The sequence below is a fragment of the Anneissia japonica genome, unplaced genomic scaffold (genome assembly GCF_011630105.1).
Source record: "Anneissia japonica isolate Jap-2015-1 unplaced genomic scaffold, ASM1163010v1 scaffold287871_len1641731_cov197, whole genome shotgun sequence".
Lineage (NCBI taxonomy): Eukaryota > Metazoa > Echinodermata > Crinoidea > Comatulida > Comatulidae > Anneissia > Anneissia japonica.
The window spans coordinates 1,220,840-1,227,384 of NW_022712275.1; positions in this window are offsets into that span (position 1 = coordinate 1,220,840).

The window sequence follows — 6,545 nt, forward strand, 5'->3', positions numbered from 1 at the left end:
CAGGAGGTGGAGGAGGAGGGGGAGGTGGTTGGGAAGCCTCTTGCTTCCCCTCAAACAGTTTAATATGATCATCCATAGCAGTTCTGTCAATACCAATTGTCTCTGTTTCAACTGATTTATCAACAAGTTCAACTTTATTCTTCTCATTCGCTCTTGCCTGCACAATTGATAAACGTGAGCCAATGATTCGGATGTCCTCTTTTAATGTATCTATCTCTGCAGTGTGTTCATCCCGTAATAATAATAATGTACTGTCCTGTTCTTCCTGCAAGAAAAAGTACAACAAAATAAAATATTTTCTAGTTGAGTAAATCTGGGTCTCTATACAATCGCTACAGCATTTTCACTGCAATCTTTGCACTGCGTAACTGACCCTGACACAATCGCGAATGCTCCCTGATTTAACTGACCAATCAGCGTTGCCAAAGGAGTCGGCGATAGCATGTAGTGATTTTTATGGAAAAAGAGCTTAAATTGAAAATGTACTAAAACAGAAGTGAATACAAGGTATGTTGACTTTCTGAGGCTTTTATCTTATAATATTTTGTTCTTTAACCCCTAAGCCATGATAGTAAGGCAAACAAACATGTGATCATATTTGCACTAAAAATATTCACATTTTGATTATGACTTGTTATGAATTCAGTTACAGTTAAACTAGAAATTGACACAATAAAGTCATAAATAATAATCATATAAAATACAACTTGATTTTTAGTGTAATCTGACATAGACTTTGTTCAAGTCAGACAATAGCTGCAGTGGCATATCCTGAAATAGGGGGCTGAAAGTAAGTGGGGGATCAATGATTATGTGAGGGATCAATGATTAAGTGAGGGGGAATTATACTGGCAAAATACGGTGCTATGAGGTGATTTTTATCTATTTGGGCATGATTTTTTGCTTTGAACATTTTCACTGAGGAGGGAGAGACTGGGAAAGGGGGGTCACAAGTATTTTTAGGGGGAGCATGCTGCCCCGCGCACCTCCTAGATACGCCACCGAAGAGTAGGGAAAGAACAAATTCCCGCAAACCGTTTCAGATATTCAACTATTCACTTGCAATCAATATTGATTTAATCAGAATACAGCTTATCACTTTACAGTACTTTATACTTTAGTATATTTCACTTAATAGCACTTCATTATTGATTCATTGACATGCCACATATTTCAAATTCATTTTGACAATAAAGTTGATTTGTATCTTTTATTCTTCTAGTAATATAATACATATAATTTAATGAAAGAAAATTAAATAAAATTTTACCCTAATTTTGTCAATAATGCTTTGATGTTCCTTCTTTAAGCCCATAATTATCTGTTGATGATCTAAAAAAAAAACAACACAAAAATAAAAATTACTAAATATCATGATAATAATATTGACAATTGATATTGAGATGAAAATTAAATAATGATAATTGTGAGGGTACAGATGAATAAAAATCTACAACAATACATTGTAAGTGATTTCAGGCATTCTGACACCTTTTAAATAAACTTATTACCTTTTTCTGAATATTTCAGTGAGCCAGATATGGCAGTATCAGAAGGCCTTGGTGGGGGCCACACCGATGAAAGTTTCCCAGGTGCGATGTTAAGAGGCTGAGACGGACTTGTTACCTGAACACCATGGTTCCAACAGTACATAGCATCCAACTGAAATCAATCAATCAATCAATCAATCATCAATGAATTGATAATGTTTACCATAAATGAATGGGAATGCAGTTTCAGCAAATATTATTTAATAAAATTCAATTAATGTATGACAATATTACATTTATTATTTTTTATCAGTTTAAAATCAAGTTTCTCTCTAAATTTTGTGAAATACTCCCGAACGTCCGATCATGCAAATGGGTCATGTTGCACATGGGTCATATTGACAGTGCGCTTATAATCTGTATTCATCTAGACGAGAAACGTGATGAAACAAAATTGGGGACACAAAAATTTCAAAAATTCATCACACACTCGGTTATCACCCTAATTTTTCAAAATTCTGCATATAGTATATTACAGTATAGTGTAGTATGGTATAGTGTACATATAAGAAAGAAGTTTTGACTAAAAACAATGACAATTTCCTATAGAAATAGAACTTCTAACCTTAATGACATGACTTCATAATGCCCTTGAAATATTACAGCAAGGAGAGGAGAGGGGGACTACAACCTAAGAGGTCTTAGGTCACTAAAACTTACTATCATTATCAAATGGAAGGGGAAGCAGGGGGAAGAAAATCAGTTAACCTAAAAGATATACCCTAGACACAATGATATATGGAAAGCTATAAAAAAAAAATAAGATCAATTACAGTGTTCATTTAAAATACAGTACTTGGAATAAAAAAAATGTATTTCCATAAAAAAATACTGTCACAAAAGTACAAACGCACAGGTTTGCATCCTTATTTTTTTGTGAGCTCGCAGAAGTGCATACGAAAAACACTTAGCACAAAAACATTATATAATTGTGAACAATTTTTACAGATGTTTGGGAATGGTGTTCACACACACGTCCCTCATCTATATGTAAACAGCACGCATTCCCTAGTTAAAGTAATAGATTTCTAAACACAAAATACAATGAAATTCACTTCAAAAAAATAAAGTTATAATTATATATACCTGGTTGTGAACTGTTTAAATACACGTCCATCGCGGATTGAAAATAGCGCACATTCCCATTCTCACTGAAACATGTGTGCATATTACATTATTTTGGAATAATACAACCTAGTGAAAACAATGCTGTATCTAATAGTAAAAATGACAAATGCAGACAGGCAATGAATAATAAATGAAAGGTTCATACACTAATTTTCCTAAAAGATTTCTTTCCCATTCATTAATTCATACGTTGCACATGACATGCAAGTATAAAAGCGGATTTTTTTTACTCACTTCACGGCACCATTGGGAGCAATGACTTCCATGTGGATTAACTTCGGAAAGCAAGGCTTTTTATTTTCCAACTTTTATGCTAAACTAACTTTAATTGTAATAGGAAAATATATTTCCATGTTGGAATTAGTTTAAAGTAAGGCTATTTATTTTGAATCTGTTATGCTAAAATAATCAAATTGTAACAGAAACTTCATTTCCACTTCAGATTAGTTTAGAATGATAGGCTATTTTAGTATAGGACTTTCATGCTAAATATTCTAATTTAATTCTGTAATAGAAAAGAGTTACCTTTCAGAGTAATGTTGCAATTTCATTTCAGTAGCTTTCAGTAACTTCTGCTTAATAATAATTTTGGTAATTCTACTTGGAATTATTGTAAAAAAACAGACACTATTCACAAAGACTTTCATGCTTAAAAACAAATTCAAACATTTTTGTAATATAATTTTCTTCTGCTTGGAATTAGTTTGGAATGAAAGGGTATTTATTTTCCACTTTTCAGCTTTACCTAATTCAATTTCTAATGGCACATTTATTTTTACTTAGTCAATTGGTTTGAAAGAGAAGACTTTTTTCTGCTAAAGTAGTTAACTCAATTCCATAGTCACTAACATTCTTCTTAAGAATATAATGTTACATATTTATTATATAAATATTAATAAATAATAATCATAATCATTGTCCTTTTTCTGTTAAAGGTATACTGTCTGATGTAAAATCTGTAAACCTCAAAATTTAATTTAAATAATCATTGAAAAAAATAATATAAGATAGGAACTTATAATGAGAAACAGAATCATAAATTTTAAGAATATCATGTTACATATTATTATATTAATATTATTCATAATCATTGTCCTTTTTCTGTTAAAGGTATAGTCTGATGTAAAATCTGTAGACAACCTCAAAATAAATAAATTTAAATAATCATTGAAAAAAATAATATAAGATAGGACCTTAATGAGAAACAGAACAGAAATTTACAGTTGTTTTTACAACACAATCAATGTTTACCAGTCAATGAAGTGTTTACCAGTCCATACACACAAACAATGAAATGGAATCATTTATCTGTTAATTAGATGGAAACTACTTTTTGTTCAAATTTCCAAAAGAAAGGTATTAAGAACTTTATAAAAAAAATACTAATACATTCAATTGTTTATTTTTTTTATAATTATTATTATTAGACACAGAAGCATAATGACTGTTAATCTACAATTGTACTCTATTTGTATACACAAACGATGTGGTGTATTATTTTGGATCAGTGGTAACACAGCAGGGGGGGGGGGTCCAGGATGCACATGACCCTCATCGGGAAAAAAAGCAAATAACTTTGTCTGGAAATATACAGTAGAGTATTCCATATCTAATTGCATATTCTTAAAATTTTCTCCACAGCCATGGTGGGGGCTGAGGTGGGTGTGGACCTTCAAACTTTAATTGAAGCCATTGGGACCCCCCACACCCCTTCAATAATTGATTTAACTTGTTGTGTTGTAAAATTTCGGCTAGTACAATCAAATCCTTATAAATGTGATGGTTATTGTTCAACTCCATACACTGTGACGTTGCATAATTTTATTTTGTTAAAGGAACAATAAATAGCTTTGATTTTTTATTGTGATTGCCTGGTACAGTATGTACCAGCACCTAAAGCTTTTATTAACATCATAATGTGATACGCTTGATTACTTGGTTACATTCAAATTTATTTTTACCTAGCATCATTTGTTGGTTCACTGGCTTGAACAATAATAGATTATGGTAAGAAAAATAATCATATGACGCTATTATCTTGTGAGTTTTCATCGAATATGGATCTTCTGGATCTAAGCACTAAACGAATCATTGAAATCAACAACTCTGATATTCATTTGTGTACGTGCTACGAATTGAGTACCGAGAATAAGGATAGCTATAATTCTGAAAGCAACTATTACAAGGAAAACAACAGTTTATCAAATTCTGGATATATGCACAACACTTATCCTTATGGAAGAGCACAGGAGACTGAATGGCTAAAACGACCATGTTATTCAAATACTGTCAATGATTTGTCTGTTACAAAGGAATTCCATCAGGAAAAGTCGACCAGTAGCTCACTGGATACAAGTGGGATAACTTTGCCTCTCGACCTATCTGTCAAGTACAAAAAAAAAGTCACCGTAGAACCTAGTCACAACGAATCAAACTTAACTCACCTATCAAAACTTCCTCGTGAAACAAGTGTTGCTGACATCAGTCAGTTCATGTCAAAAGATGAAATACATGCACAGGTACCAAGGAATCATAAAACATCACTTCAAAACAGAACGCAAGTAAATAAAAAGAGACAACGTAGGCATCATCGTGTACCTAACCACATTCATATGAAAATAATTGATGCTTTTGAAGACTGTAAACAACAATATTCAGCTGTGGCGGATGAGTATGGAATTAATCGATCAACTGCAGGCAGCATCATTCGCCGGCACAAACTGCGAAAATTGGAGCTGTACAAATCAAATCCAGAAATGTTTAACTATGCTTTGATGCCGCCGTCCATGTACTAAAAATCTACAGAAATTTGGAGATTTTCTGTTTACTGGGAGAAAATCATTCAATGGTCATTCTAAAAATTTTTTTAGAGATCTTTAACATACATTTGAAGTAGAGAGGACAAAATCTTCAATATCTCTAGTAACGTAAATTATGGTATCCTTGTACTTTTGCTAGAACAAAGGGGAGCCAATCGAACTGGGAACGACTATTCTTCTGACATACCGTAGTGCATTAAGATAGCAACACTAAAGTTAAAGGTTAGGATTAACTTGGATTTATGTAAAATTGTTGGAATAATAATAACCATGGCCGATATAATTTACCACCAGAAAATCTCAAGATTTTCTGGTGGTAGCAAGCCATCCAAGCCATGTTGCAACTAGAATATTGAATGGTTTCAAATTTGACATGGTAAAAAGTATAAATACTTAAAGCGCGACTACTCAGGCGACGGATCCAAATAGTTTGTCTGTTAAAATCAACCAAGAAACAAAAGAATGCTCATAAGTTAATAAATTTTAATGACACACAGAAAAAATAGTTTTTGCTGATTTGCAAAATATTTATCGTAGATCCTTGGAGATAAGCCAATCTTGGGTATAAGCCCATGCTCAATCTTACATACCAGTATTTTCTTTGGGAAAAGGTCAGGGTATGAGTTGAATAAGTAGCTCTGTAGGGTGGACTTAAACTACGGTAATATGAAAATCAGTAAATTTATTACCAGCCATTTTATGAGTTTATGAAAATTATAGAGGAACAGCATTATATTTCTTGTAATTTTCAATTACCAGTGAATGAGGTACAGTGCACCCTGCAATTCGAGACCCCTTCAAATTCCGAGACACCTCTAATTCGTGACCAATTTTCCGAAGACCCTGATAACAATCTTTAACATTTTAACACAAAGTTAGCCCTCTAATTTCATGCATTTTCATATATGACTGAATAAATCGAACCTTGAACCTTGAACCTAATTGGAGACAAAAACCAAGACCACTCAAAATTTTCAGGGCCCAAAGATTATCTTGAATTGGAGGGCGAACTATACTTATATACACTGTAAGCATTTATTAGTTCAGG